Source organism: Aquarana catesbeiana, linkage group LG02, assembly GCF_042186555.1.
Source record: "Aquarana catesbeiana isolate 2022-GZ linkage group LG02, ASM4218655v1, whole genome shotgun sequence".
In the NCBI taxonomy this organism is placed as follows: domain Eukaryota; kingdom Metazoa; phylum Chordata; class Amphibia; order Anura; family Ranidae; genus Aquarana; species Aquarana catesbeiana.
The window spans coordinates 63,712,985-63,729,116 of NC_133325.1; the positions used below are offsets into that span (position 1 = coordinate 63,712,985).

Sequence of the window (16,132 nt, forward strand, 5' to 3'; positions counted from 1 at the left end):
TACAGCAGCCTCTTGGACTTCAGGATTCATTTAAAGGGACAGACTGAGTAACTACCCCAAGCCTGTGTAGAGAAGGCAGTGAGGTGCAATACTTTGCATGTCTAGAACCAGGGGGCAGCTTAGAGCCAGTGCAAAGCAGCCAAAAGCAACCCCATATCTCTAGCTTAGGATGGCAGTCTCCAGGAGCTTTGGCATTTCCTGAAACCACACCTGCATTCTTCAGTTTGGAACTCTTTGTTTGCTATCTTAGTTGCACCATCAATCCCAGGGGTGGGCAGCACTGTTGAATTCAGTTCGTAGCAGGTCCTCAAAGTTTTTCAAGTTTTCCAGTTCTGGGCATCTCATGCATCCCTATTCCCTCTCCAAGTTGAATAAAACAAAACATCCCCTGAACCGGTTATTGAGCCTATCAGAGACCGTGGAAATACCTGTTGCCTGGCTGTGAAAGACCCAAAAATCCAGCAGCTCCTAAGGGAGTTTTTTTTTTTAATTTATTTTTTTATTATTATATATTTATTTCTTTATTTTTTTTAATATGTTTTTATACGATGTGATAAATAAAATTTGAATGTTCTTTTTTTTTTTTTAATATACTGTACATTTTGTAGTATTATGTCTTTAAAGTCCTAGTCCAAATCAATCTTCTACTGTATATTTAAATTGAGAGACGTCGGCATTATAAATGGGGGAAAAACACTCAACATCTGTTTTGTCAATTCCATACTTCTGAAAACTTCGACCCATCACACCACATGACTAAGGGTGCCTCTGCCGCATTAACCCCTGAGGGGATTCTTCCTCTCCACCCCTGTAATTGTTTGAAATGTCTTTACTGGAAAACGTAACCACTTACATTACTTTACAGTAACTTTCCTATGCAAAGTCAATTTTACGTTGTACTTAAAAAAAACGTATTAAAAATCATCAAAACAGATAGCAACACCCAATAGTCCTTACCATCCAATCCATGTCAAAACCTGGGATCCAGCTGAGGTTAACCACCTCAGCCCCGGAAGGTTTTACCCCCTTTATGACCGGGCCATTTTTTGCGATACGGCACTGCGTCGCTTTAACTCACAATTGCTCAGTCGTGTGATGCTGTTCCCAAATAAAATCGATGTCCTTTTTTTCCCGCAAATAGAGCTTTCTTTTGGTGGTATTTGATTACCACTGGGTTTTTATTTTTTGCGCTATAAACAAAAAAAGGCTGTCAATTTAAAAAAGAAAAAACAAATATATATTTTTTTACTTTATTTCTATAAAACATATTCAGTAAAAAAATGTAAAAAATCAAATGTATCCATCAATTTTAGGCCAATATGTATTCTGATACATATTTTTGGTAAAAAAAAAAAATCCCAAAAAGCGTATACAGTATTGATTGGTTTGCACAAAAGTTATAGTGTCTAAAAACTATGGGATAGATTTATGGAATTTGTATTTATTGAATTATTTCTTTACTAGTAATGGTGGCGATCAGCGATTTTTAGCGGGACTGCGACCTTGCGGTGGACATATCTGATACTAAGTGACATTTTTTGGGGACCAGTTACATTTATACAGTGATCAGTGTTAAAAAAAAAAAAATATGCACTTTCTCTGTACTAATGACACTGGCAGGGAAGGGGTTAACATCAGGGGCGATCAAGGGGCTAAATGTGTTCCCTGTTTGTGATTACTAACTGTGTGGGGGACTGTGTGACTGGAGAAACACACAGATCCTTCTTCCTGCTTAGCAGGAAGACAGATCTGTGTGTCATCCCCTGACAGAACAGGGATCTGCCTTGTTTACTTCGGCAGTCCCCGTTCTGTCTCTGCAGGGAACAATCGTGGGCGTGTAAGTTCTGTATATAATTGTATTCTATTTTGTATGTATTGCACACGGCCCTCACTGTGCGCACAGCACTAATAATGTTTTCAGTACATGTTTACCTGATTAGAATTAGTCTGCCTATGTTACGCCCCTTGTTACCATAAACGTACAATTGTAATATTAATGTGATACCTACGTAATCGTGTATAAAAACCTTCAATTGCGTCATAATAAGGTAGAACAGTTATTTGGAAAGATGCGGAGTGTATCTTTGGTGTCTGTTCACTACAGTAGTAGTTATTATTAATTTGGAACCACTAATCAATAAGAGGATAGGAGTTGCCTATCTATAAAATGGCCAGGTCAGGGGGGTGGTTTGACTGGGAAGGACAGAGATCCAAGTTTCTGCTTAGCAGAAACACAAAATCTCCATCTTCCCCTCTCACAGAACGGCGGTCTGCCTTGTTTACATACGCAGACCGCCGTTCTACCTCTTCTGAGAATGATCGTTGGGTCCGTCGGACATGCTGATTGGCTCCTGCTGTTTCCAATCACAGCGGGAGTGGGTCGCAAGCGGCGTGCACGCCCCCAGAAGCAGTGCACGGAATCACGTACAGGTATGTGATTTTGGGCAGGAGGACTGCCCTGCCGCAGTATATCTGCATGGGACGGTCCATAAGAGGTTAAAGGGTATGTAAACTATAAATATGTTTTTCAGTAAGTTTGGCATCGTGTGTCACAGTATACAGTTTTTGTAAGTATTTTTTTTTTTTTTGTTTTTTGATCTGTTGCAACGTTTCTTACCTGGAGATCCTGCCAGTAACAACACTTCCTGTTGCAGGCTGACAACATTTATCCACTGCCTTGCAATAAGGGCTCGTTCAATGTTGAGTTGCTCTTAGGAGGGCATTTGGCCCTGTAAATGCCACACTACCGTGCCACTGCCCCTTAGACTTGCATGGGTGGCATCCCACCGAAGACAACATAGTGCTTAATTTTTGTAGTGGCCACGCAGCACAGTCTTGGGTTGTTTTGTGTATTTCTTCCAGATCTGTGCTGTAATCCAGTGAAAGACTTCACCTCTATGCCGGAGCTTCCTCTAGTAAAGACCGCTCACTGCTGCTCTCTCTCTGTGTACAGGGTGACTGGTCTTGCCTCCACCCACTCCTGTAGTTTTCTGCAGGCAGGCTGTAATTGGTGGAGCCTACTGGGCCCCTCCCACAGTTCCCCTGTCTGTACAGGCTATGAACAGCATAGTGATGATGTCACTGCTACTTTTACAAGGAAATATCTTAGTTTGCAAAGACATTTGATGCACACAAAGTAAATTTATATCCATTGTGGCTACTGAGAAATATATTTAAGTGAAAGTTTTTGTACCCGGAGTTTAGCATTAACATTTTTCCATTCCATCCAAAACAAAAAGGAAAGCTTTAGGGGGGGGGGGGGGTAAATTTAAAATTTCTGCCTCACTGTAGCATGCTTGTAGGGCAGCTTGTATGCAGATTACCTGATCATTTAAACCAAGGGTCTCCAAACTTTCCAAGCAAAGGGCCAGTGGGAGTAGAAAATGCCTCAGACTTGGTGGCCAGAGGGGGTAAAATAATTTTATAACACCTGTGGGCAGTAGGAGATATTAGTATTAGAAGGAAGAATAATTTCCATCATTGGTATCAGTGGGAGGAATAGTGCCCCATCATTGGTGTCAGTGAAAGGAATAGTGCCCCATTATTGGTATCAGTGGGAGGAATAGTGCCCCATTATTGGTATCAGTGGGATAAATAGCACCCCATCATTTGTGTCAGTGAAAGGAATGGTGCCCCATCACTGGTGTTAGTGGGAGGAATAGTACCCCATCATTAGTATTAGTGGCAAGAATAATCTCCATCATTGGTGCCAGTGGAAGGAATAGTGCCCTATTGTTAGTGTCGGTGAAAGGAATGGTACCCTTTCATTGGTGTCAGTGGGAGGAATAGTACCCCACCATTGATATTAGTGGAAAGAAAAATCCCCATCACTGGTGTCAGTGGAAGGAATAGTGCCCCATCATTGATGTCAGTGGGAGGAATAGTGCCCCATCATTGATGTCAGTGGGAGGAATAGTGCCCCATCATTGATGTCAGTGGGAGGAATAGTGCCCCATCATTGATGTCAGTGGGAGGAATAGTGCCCCATTGTTAGTGTAAGTGGGAGGAATAGTGCCTCATCATTGATGTCAGTGGGAGGAATAGTGCCCCATCATTGATGTCAGTGGGAGGAATAGTGCCCCATTGTTAGTGTAAGTGGGAGGAATAGTGCCTCATCATTGATGTCAGTGGGAGGAATAGTGCCCCATCATTGATGTCAGTGGGAGGAATAGTGCCCCATTGTTAGTGTCAGTGCCCTTAAGGCCTGGATAAAGGCAAGCACAGGGCCACATCCTGCCAAAGGGCCACAGTTTGGAGACCACTGGTCTAAACCCCTGGTGCCCAGCCTGGAACCTTAGGGCACGTACTGCCCACCCCTGGGCCCCCTGCAGGCAGTATATTTCTGATATTTCCTTACCTAGTTGCTGACACCAGTGAAGAAATTCTCTTCTTCAGCTTGGCTTCTACTGTAGCAGATAAACGGATTGGTTTATTTCTTTCATACCATGGTGTGTTTTCTGTGCTGTCCATTCATTTTATCATTCAATGTGTTTTTCTCTCTGATCTTTTATGATTGATCCTGCTGAGAGAAATATCAAATGTGGCACAAGTAACTTTTAAGAGAACTGTAGAGCACAAACCTGGAAGCATTGATTTGTAAAGAGACTTTTACCTTGTTGTCGCCGATGGCATTTTTCTTTTTCTTTTTTCCATTTTTTACACATATTAAAATGTACATTTTGACCTTAAAGAATACTTAAAGGGTAACTCCACTTTTGTGGGGGGAAAAAAATGTAGCAAGTAAAAAATAATAATAATATAGCATAAAGCTTTGCTACACAAGTCATATTGTAACTGAATGTTATTAAAAATGACTTTTCCTTTTCAATCTGCAATGCTGTAATTTTCTATAAAATGCATTATGGCAGCATGGAGGTGTTCTGTACACAGATGGAGTACAGAACTGTCCCAGTCATGTCATTTCCTGCTTGTGTGATTGGCTCACTGATTTTCCCAGAAGTCTGCACTAAGATACAAATCAGATTTTAGCATCCCCTGCAACAATAATGTCATTTTTGGTGCGATACGCCCAAAAAGAAATCACGTCTAAAGGGATGCAGACCCTGCAATTTTCCTTCTTAGAGCCCTGCCAGTGCAGCAGCTGATTTGATAAATATAAAGTTACTTTTATACAGTGCACACGGACACAAACTGCTATTTCATCAAAATAAGAAGAGGTAGGAATCTGCAATAAAGTTTGTTAAAATCCCTGCAATGTACATAGATCACCCAGAGGGGAATGTTTTTTTTGTTTTGTTTTTTTTGCAACAAATGTGGAGTTACTTTATAAATCCTCAAAACTTTATTTTCTTAAAGCAAAGAGACCCTGGAGAATAAAATGCTGGAAGTTGCAATTGTTATATCACAGCGTATTTGCCCCACTGTTTATCTATATGTATCTATGTTTTCAGTAAAAAATGCACTTAAATTATTGTTGGAAAAAGATAAGATAAAGATGAGTTTGTGTCGAGTAAATAAAGATCAAAGATGTCAAAAAACTGCTTACGCTGGTGAAATGGTGAAAATTTTTGATAACCAAAATTGTTCATAGGCGATGCTTTAAAAGTCTTTATAAGCATGACATGGGCATCACAGTGGCTAAGTGGTTAGTGCTTCCGCCTAGCAGCAGTAGGGTTGGCGGTTCAATTCCCAACCATGGCATTACCTGTCTGGGTTTCCTTCAACACTCTAAAGACATGCTGGTAGGTTAATTTGCTCCTGCCTAAATTGGCCCCAGTATTTATGAGTGTGAGTTAGAGACCTTAGATTGTAAGCTCCTTGGAGGCAGAAACTGATGTGCGTGTATAATATATTTGTAAAGTGCTGCGTAAATTGATGGCGCTATAAAAATACCAATAGAAAATAAATCTAGCTCATTTAAATGCCCAACTCTGGGAAACTCAAAAAAGAACCCTTTAAGTAGGGCTGCATCTGCTCTGCAAGGGTTGAAGGCTCATTTAGGTCTAGAGAACCTGTTAAAGAAAGTCTAGTTATCTGATCCTCAATTTTTCAATGCTGCTAGACCTGTAGCCACAGCCTCTTCTTCTCCAGCAGTCTAAGGTTCCAAATCCCTGCATTGGACATGATGACACAGAGGGGCAGTCCACTATTCAGAGCGTGGAGAGTGCCATCTGCTGGGGGAGCAGAGGACCAGGCCAGTAAAAGAGCTTCTCCTTTCCCTTAGGCCCCTTTCAAACTGCTGCGACTTTTGCCATGATTTCGACTCGATTTCAGGGAATGCTTGTGTAAACTTGAGGTCTATGGACCTCAGCTCGCATGAAAGCCGGACCAAAGCAGCACAGGGACTACTTTGTAGTTGCACATATATGAATGGTTATCATTGGAAATCATGGGGAACATCAAAGACTTCATTACATGCTCCACGGCAGGGGTGGTATACATTATGGAATGCGAATGCGGCTTACAATACGTGGGGAGAACGTCCCGACCCTTGCATGTCCGCATCGGTGAACATATTACCAATATTAAAAAAGGATTAGACTCACACAATGTCTCTAAACATTTTAAAATATATCACAAACGTAGTCCTGCCAAACTAAAATTTTGGGGAGTCGAAAAAGTTACACCCCACTGGAAAGGGGGTAATTTCATCAGACAATTGAGCCGCCGTGAGTCTTTCTGGGTGTATGAGACACGTGTGGGAGTACCCACGGGGCTTAATGTCGAGTTCGATTTGAACTGTTTTATTTCCGATCGGTAATTATTTACTAATATTTTTTAGTTTTTTTAGATAATTTTTATTCTGGTGATTATAGGACTGCTAACCATTTATTTGAATAACGGATGATGACTATATTGTAAAAGGTGGCTGCAGGGAAGTGTCTTTTAAGTATTTTCTTTTAAATAGTTTTATTTTTAGTGTAACGTTGGGGTAGCCTTTAAAGCAACTTTCCGAATATGATTTGGTTTCTTTGGATTAATTAAGCTTAGCAATGCTACACTTTGATTATGTCCGCTGACAGAGATTAGTTCAGCACTGTGGTGCCAACTAGACTAGCGTCCCAGGGTTATACAGAGGGTATAGGTTCATCGTTTTCCTCCTCTGCTTACACTCCTTTCAGCTGACGTGTGGCTAGCAGCATCATGTGATCCAGCTTCACCCTATCACGGCTTATCTGGTCACATCGTGACTGAAGGAAGGAGGCACCCACTGACGTAGTCGGTCACATGAGCGGACGCCGCGTCATCGCGATGACGCGATCGCGTCTCATATCCATATTGAATTACGCCCCATTCCTGAGTGTCAGCCTATAGGAGTGGCTGGATGCCCTGCCTGTGCACTCAGGAGGGAGGTGCTGTACCTAGCAGGAAGTCATGTGATCGGGCGTCGTGTCATCATGACGCCGATCACTATGGCAACCTGCAATAACATTGAGCTTTCTATACTTCCTATTCCCTATAATTAATTGGCAACAGATGATTGGATAAGGGGGTTTTATATAAATTACTGATTTATCCCGGTTTAGACGTCGCTGCAGCCGCCTTATCACTCATTGTCATCTGTAACTAACATGCACCTTAATTCCTAGCACTGGTTATAGTGCTATATATGCAAGTACCTGTCTTTTAATAAAAGGAATCGTTTTTTAAGCTATACAGAGAGCACTATGTATTTCCTTTGTTTATTCCATGCATATTTGGAAGAAAATTGTTGAGCCCTATTAGGGAAGAGGTTTCCAGCTTTCCAGTCAAGATACCACCCTGACCACTAATAAGTGGTGAACGCTTATGAGACCTTCCTGTTAGTTCAGGGGTCCCTATAACAAGGTGAGCGGTTTGACTGGCAAGAGGGGGAGCACGGATTTATGAGCACTGTGGATTTGCATGAAGCACCCTGCATCACCACTGACACTTATTGTTTTTCCATCTATGGACATTTCTTATTATTGATTAGTATTTTCAGCGCTGCACTATATATTTTTTATTAAATCATGGGGAACGACTTGTCATGCGACTTTGCAGTCCAAAGTCGCACAAGTGTGAAAGGGGCCTTAGACTTAATAAGCAATTAATCCTTGCAGTTTGGGCACAGCCTACCTGCAAGGGTTCATTTTCAAGTTTCCTGGAGTTGGTCATTAAAGCTGAATCCCAGGTATGTATTTTATAGCAGCATTACATTGATGCAGCTTGTAACTATGTATATGCCCTACCTGCAGGACCGCTGTGGAAGTGGAGAATCACTTTAGTAGTCACTGTCTTCCAGATCCCGTACCAAACAGCTACCCTGCTACATAGTGGCCAGAGGGGGATGCACGCTCCACACAGGCTCCATTCATGGAACAACTTGCATCTTTCTCAATGAATGCCAGGCGTTCTGTGATTGGATGAGGTGGAAAAGCAGTGTGGTGATTTCTACCTTGTCCAATCAGAAATCACTTTGCTTTCTTAGCGGTGGCTACTTCAGTGATTTCCAGCTTTCACAGTGGTCCCACATGTATGGCATATGTATACTTACATAGGTGTGTGCAGTATATTGCATTAGGGTGTACACCCAGGGCCATCTTTAAGGCAGGGCAAAAGAGACAGCTGCCCCAGGCCCAGTCATTGTTGTGGGGCCCAAAGCAGCTGCCCCTTGAGCCCACACTGCCTGAAAATAGTTGACAAGTGGATTTGGTAGGGCCCAAGAAAATGTTTGCCCAGGGTCCAATCAATATTAAAGGCGGCCCTATGTACACCCCAAAGCTCACGCCTGTCCGTGTTACAGTATCTCACAAAAGTGAGTACACCCCTCACATTTTTGTAAATATTTTATTCTATCTTTTCATGTGACAACACTGAAGAAATGACACTTTGTTACAATGTAAAGTAGTGAGTGTACAGCTTGTATAACAGTGTAAATTTGCTCTCCCCTGAAGATAACTCAACACACAGCCATTAATGTCTAAACCGCTGGCAACAAAAGTGAGTACACCCGTAAGTGAACATGTCCAAATTGAGCCCAAAGTGTCAATATTTTGTGTGGCCACCATTATTTTCCAGCACTGCCTTAACCCTCTTGGGCATGGAGTTCACCAGAGCTTCACAGGTTGCCACTTGAGTCCTCTTCCACTCCTCCATGATGACATCACGGTGCTGGTGGATGTTAGAGAGCTTGCGCTCCTCCACCTTCTGTTTGAGAATGCCCCACAGATGCTCAATAGGGTTTAGGTCTGGAGACATGCTTGGCCAGTCCATCACCTTTACCCTCAGCTTCTTTAGCAAGGCAGTGGTCATCTTGAAGGTGTGTTTGGGGTCGTTATCATGTTGGAATACTGCCCTGCGGCCCAGTCTCCAAGGGAGGGGATCATGCTCTGCTTCAGTATATCATAGTACATGTTGGCATTCATGGTTCCCTCAATGAACTGTAGCTCCCCAGTGACGGCAGCACTCATGCAGCCCCAGACCATGACACTCCCACCACCATGCTTGACTGTAGGCAAGACACACTTGTCTTTGTACTCCTCACCTGGTTGCCGCCACACACGCTTGACACCACCAAATAAGTTTATCTTGGTCTCATCAGACCACAGGACATGGTTCCAGTAATCCATGTCCTTTGTCTGCTTGTCTTCAGCAAACTGTTTGCGTGCTTTTTTGTGCATCATCTTTAGAAAAGGCTTCCTTCTGGGATGACAGCCATGCAGAACAATTTGATGCAGTGTGCGGCGTATGGTCTGAGCACTGACAGGCTGACCCCCCACCCCTTTAACCTCTGCAATGCTGGCAGCACTCATACATCTATTTCCCAAAGACAACCTCTGGATATGAAGCTGAGCATGTGCACTCAACTTCTTTGGTCGACCATGGCGAGGCCTGTTCTGAGTGGAACCTGTCCTGTTAAACCGCTGTATGGTCTTGGCCACCGTACTGCAGCTCAGTTTCAGGGTCTTGGCAATCTTCTTATAACCTAGGCCATCTTTATGTAGAGCAACAATAATTTTTCCAGATCCTCAGAGAGTTCTTTTCCATGAGGTGCCATGATGAACTTCCAGCGACAAGTATGAGAGAGTGAGAGCGATAACACCAAATTTAACACACCTGCTCCCCATTCACACCTGAGACCTTGTAACACTAATGAGTCACATGACACCGGGGAGGGAAAATGGCTCATTGGGCTCAATTTGGACATTTTCACTTAGGGGTGTACTCACTTTTGTTGCCAGCGGTTTAGATAATAATGGCTGTGTGATGAGTTATTTTGAGGGGACAGCAAATTTACAATGTTATACAAGCTGTACACTCACTACTTTACATTGTAGCAAAGTGTCATTTCTTCAGTGTTGTCACATGAAAAGATATAATAAAATATTTCCAGAAATGTGAGGGGTGTACTCACTTTTGTGAGATACTGTATATGCCGATAAATACGGTAAATAGTAGTTCCGTTTTAATTGCTATCACAAGGGGGCTGATAGGAAAATGAAACCTACTGCCTCCTATGGGCAGGTTGCTGATTCAGCCAAGGAGTGCTTCATATGTGTGATGGCTGATTACTAAGATGGGTTGTTATTTTCTGATATCGTGTTTTTTTTGTTTTGTTTTTTTTTGATAATGTGATCAGTACTCTTCCTTGGCTTTTCTACACAGACATGAGACTCTGAAGCAAGTCAGATTCAACCACGAGAAAGCAAGCTTTTAAGTCCTTCCAGGAAAAATGGATTGCTTTGGAGCCACGTTCACCATATGTTTACCTTCCATTCACATTGCATGCCCAGTGATTTGTACAGAAGGATGGGAGCAGATTAAATACAGCAGAATAGGCTATGCTACATTTCTACAAATAGAAAATACAGTTGAAAGGCAAAAGCAACAAATAAGACCAAACACCAGGCCAGCAACTAAACCCACAGATGAAGTAATATAACGTAAAGTAAAGAAGTAAAACTCCGCAGTTGAGCTGCGATTTTACTGCCACCAAACTACTACCCTCTTTAGCTGCAGCAACCAGTGGTGTACAAATGCTGCATGGCAGGAAGTATGCCCCCTGTCACTTTCGGCTGCCATAGCGCCCACTGAACGCAGCCTGTAGCTGTGAATGTGGCTGCTCTGCAACCGCCGGAAATGCATGTGGGTGCAGCTTGCTAGTGCAGCGAACAAGAGGTTAAAACAGGTGGTGAGGGGGGCGATACAACTTCTCCTTATCGCCTGTCAAATGCTCTCTAAAGAGCGATCTGATTGCGGATCACTCTTCAGAGACCAAAGCATGTGTGAAAGAGCCCCAAAATGCCTGAAAAATAATCGCCAGGAACCGTTCACACCTGTACGCTCACTCCCCTGCTCTACTCTCAGAAAAGCACACGAGCTTTGTGTATTCAGGCATTTTTGCTCCCATAGACTTCAGTGGGTGTGCCTGTAAATGTGTGACCTGCACGTTTGCACGTGTTTTTGCGTCAGAAAAAACTCTCCTTCTTTAGAAACTGCTCTCCTCTCTTTGCCCAGTCGCGGATACAAACATCTGAAGCTCGATATGCATGTAAAAAAAACTTACACCTGAAAGAAATGCTTTCACATTCTTATGAACCTTCACCCAGTACATGGGGCCTTATGTATGAAAAGGGAGTCTTGGTATCTGTAGTAGCCAATCCGCTTCCAGCTGTCATGGCTGCAGTTTTAACTTGAAAATGACAAAGGCCTCTGATTGGTTGTTATGGGCAGCAAACCTTCTTTTAATACATAAGCTCTGAAGAAACTGATTAGAATGTGCAGCAAATTTTCTTGATAAATGATCCCCATCAAATGCCGGGCAGACAATTAACACTCCCCTTCCATCTGTGCACACATAAACCAAACGCACTATTAATAATAGATTTCTCCCCCTTGCGCTGCTTTCCTTTAGAATATCTCCCCAACCTCATCGATCCGATCCCCCTCCTCTTCTTCCACCCTTTGTGTAAGAAATGTGCTCAAAATAATCCTACCGCTCTGTCTTTGTTCACTGTTGTTCTGTGTTCCTCTTCTCTGAGCTCCCATGCTAATGGCGATAGGTGCGCGTGTCCAGAGGGATTCTGGGAAGATTGTTTCCACTTCCTGCCCGATTTATTGCTCATTTCTTTTACATAGTAGCTATTAAATAGAACATGACGCTACATGACATGACAAGTGACACTACATGACATGACAAGTGACACAACATGACATGACAAGGGACACTACATGACATGACAAGTGACACTACGTGACATGATAAGTGACACTACATGATATGACAAGTGACACTACATGACATGATAAGTGACACTACATGATATGACAAGGGACACAACATGACATGACAAGTGACACTACATGACATGATAAGTGACACTACATGATATGACAAGGGACACAACATGACATGACAAGTGACACTACATGACATGATAAGTGACACTACATGATATGACAAGGGACACAACATGACATGACAAGTGACACTACATGACATGACAAGGGACACTACATGACACAACATGACATGACAAGGGACACTACATGATATAACAAGGGACACTATATGACATGACAAGTGACACGACATGACATGGGACACGACATGACAAGTGTCCCTTGTCATGTCATGTAGTGTCCCATGTCATGTCATGTAGTGTCCCTTGTCATGTCATGTTGTGTCATGTAGTGTCACTTGTCATGTCATGTTGTGTCACTTGTCATGTCATGTTGTGTCACTTGTCATGTCATGTTCTATTCAATAGCTACTATGTAAAAGAAATGAGCAATAAATCATGACATGACAAGTGACACTACATGATATGACAAGGGACACTATATGACATGACAAGTGACACTACATGACACTACATGACATGGGACACTACATGATATGACAAGGGACACTATATGACATGACAAGTGACACTACATGACACTACATGACATGGGACACTACATGACATGACAAGGGACACTACATGACAAGGGAAACTACATGACATAAGTGAAACTACATGACACAACATGACATGACAAGTGACACTACATGACAAGTGACACTACATGACACTACATGATGTGACAAGTGACACTACATGACATGAAAATGACACCACATGACATGACAAGGGACACCACGTGGCATGATAAGTGACACTACATGACACTACATGATGTGACAAGTGAAACTACATGACACTACATGATGTGACAAGTGACACTACATGACATGAAAATGACACCACATGACATGACAAGGGACACCACATGGCATGATAAGTGACACTACATGACACTACATGATGTGACAAGTGACACTACATGACATGAAAAGTGACACTACATAAGGTGACAATTGACACTACATGACACAACATGACATGACAAGTGACAGTACAGAACATGAAAATGTCACTACATGACACAACATGAAAGTGACACTACATGACATGTCAAGTAAAACTACATGACACTATATGACACTACATGACAAGTGACACTACATGATGTGACAAGTGACACTACATGACATGACAAATGACACTACATGACATTAAATTGACACTACATGACAAGTGACACTACATGACGAAACAGTTGACACTTGACATTAAAGTGACACTAAATGACACTACATTGCATAATAGCTTTTTTACTTTCTGCTATAATACATATAAAAAATAAATAAATATATATATATAGGGAAGGGGCTAAAATCGGGGGCGATCACGGGGTTAAATGTGCTCCCTGTTTGTGATTACTAACTGTATGGGGGACTGTGTGACTGTCGAAACACACAAATGCATCTTCGTGCTTAGCATGAAGACGCATCTGTGTGTCATCCCCTGACAGAACAGGGATCTGCCTTGTTTACTTTGGCAGATCCCCGTTCTGTCTCTGCAGGGAACAATCGCGGGTGGCTGGCGATGATTGGCTCCCTCACTGGCCACGCGCGCCCACGAAAGCTAGTGGCACGAGTCGCTGTCCCGGTATGCCGATTTGCCCAGCTGAGCCACCTTGCCGTAGTACATCTGCGGCAGCTGGTCGGCAAGTGGTTAAATCGGAGCTCCAGCCTTCTCTCCAGTCCTGCACAGTTGTACAGACTCCTCTCCTGAACTGTTATTGCTTACTCTGATTTCACTGCACCCTGTGAGCTTCTCTAACTGGGGCTTTTCCTAAAATGCCTCTTGGCTGGAGTTAGGCCTCAAGGGCCTCTTCACATTTATGCTTTGTGGTAACTCGTGTACTGTGGTGTGTGTCAGTGCCATGCATTTTGAAAGGCCCCAAAAGAACTATTAGTGTCTGTTTACATGAGGTGACCGGCATATTTCCTCAATGGATGAACACCACTGCTAGGAGACACAGAAGACAATTGTTTTCTATGTGCCCTGTTCGCACTGCAACACACCCGGAGCTGCTGTGCAGTGATTTGCGATGAAATGCCACACAGGAAGGCACCGCATGTCACTGTACAGTACCAAAACACATCACGCTGCTGTATGGTGACGTGAATAAAATGTCACTTTACATAAAGTTCACAAAAAAAAAAAAAGAGCTGTGTGATGAGGTAAAACTCATCACACCGCCTCCTGCAGCCATGCAGCCCGCACATTAAACTGCTGCAGCTTAGTCTCTAGGCAATGTGAACTGACCCCTACAGTAAAGGGCAACCCACCCGCCATACATTGCAAAAAAAAAATAATGTGAGGTCTATCATAGGCGTGGTTTTACTTCAGAATGTGACTACTTCATCAGTTATCTTTTCTTCAGTTGACTAATGATACTTTAACCGCTTCAGCCTCGGAAAATTTGACCCCCTTCCTGACCAGAGCATCTTTTGCAATTTGGCACTGCGTAGCTTTAACTGACAATTGCGCGGTCGTGCGACGTTGCACCCAAACAAAATTGATGCCCTTTTTTTCCCACAAATAGAGCTTTCTTTTGGTGGTATTCGATCGCCTCTGCGGTTTTTATCTTTTGTGCTATAAACAAAAAAAGAGCGTCAATTTTGAAAAAAATGGCAATATTTTTTACTTTTTGCTATAATAAATATCCCCTAAAATTCTATAAAAAAAAATTTTTTTTTTTCATCAGTTTAGGCCGATATGTATTCTTCTACAAAATTTTTGGTAAAAAAAAAATCGCAATAAGCGTATATTGCGCAAAAGTTATAGCGTCTACAAAATAGGGGATAGTTTTATGGCATTTTTATTATCAATTTTTTTTTTTACAAGTAATGACGGCGATCTGAGTTTTTTATCGGGACTGCGATATTATGGCAGGCACATCGGACAATTTTGACACGTTTTTGGGACCATTGGCATTTATACAGCGATTAGTGCTATAAAAATGCACTGATTCATCATGGAACAACTGGTACTCAGGGCGACTGGACATATTATAGTCAGGTCACCCTGGGAACATGGTTCTGAAAAATAGAGTTCTCCGACTGATTGCTATCCTGATTTCTACTCTCATTTTGTTCATTTTATGTTACTTACCTTTATGCTATGTTAATGAATTGTTTTGTTACCAAAGGTATAAAGGTTACTAAAGTTACTAAAATGACTATAAATAGTATACACAACCATTGAATCCTTCTAACATGTTGTACTGGATACTGAACCAGATGGGATACACAGATGAGTTGATAGCTTGGAGGATGCGACCATACTGAGAGATGGCGTAAGTCCGAAGACGCAGAGTGACTTAGTCACTAACACCACAAAGTAAATCCCACATTCTATATAGATTGATACCTAAGGAGAAATGTAAAGGTTATAACATAATCAATATTTCTAATCCAAGGTTAAGTGGATGTATACCACCATGCAAATGTTTGTAAAAACTTTATTACCTTGTTCAATTAAAAAGATTCAAATATAAAAAGTCACTGATTACTGTAAAAATGTCACTGGCAGAGAAGGGGTTAAACACTAGGGGGCGATCAAGGGGTTAAGTGTGTTCCCTAGTGTGTGTCTAACTGAAGGGGGATGGGACTGTGTAGGGGAGATGACAGATCGCTGTTCATACTTTGTAAGAACAGACAATCTGTCTCTTCTCCCCTCAGAGAACCGGAAACTGTGTGTTGTTTACACACACAGATCCCGGTTCTCCGCATGTCACCAGCGATCGCGGGAGCCCCCTAGTGGCCACATAACGTAACGTCGTTTGGCCCAGCCGTGCCATTCTGCCGCAGTAA

At 42.4% G+C, this 16,132-nt stretch overlaps 1 protein-coding gene across 9 annotated transcripts in view; it reads left to right on the top strand.

Annotated features, from left to right (window-relative positions):
• Window positions 1–16,132, top strand: part of FAT3 (FAT atypical cadherin 3) — a 974,406-nt gene that overhangs the window by 377,723 nt on the left and 580,551 nt on the right. The window lies entirely within an intron of this gene.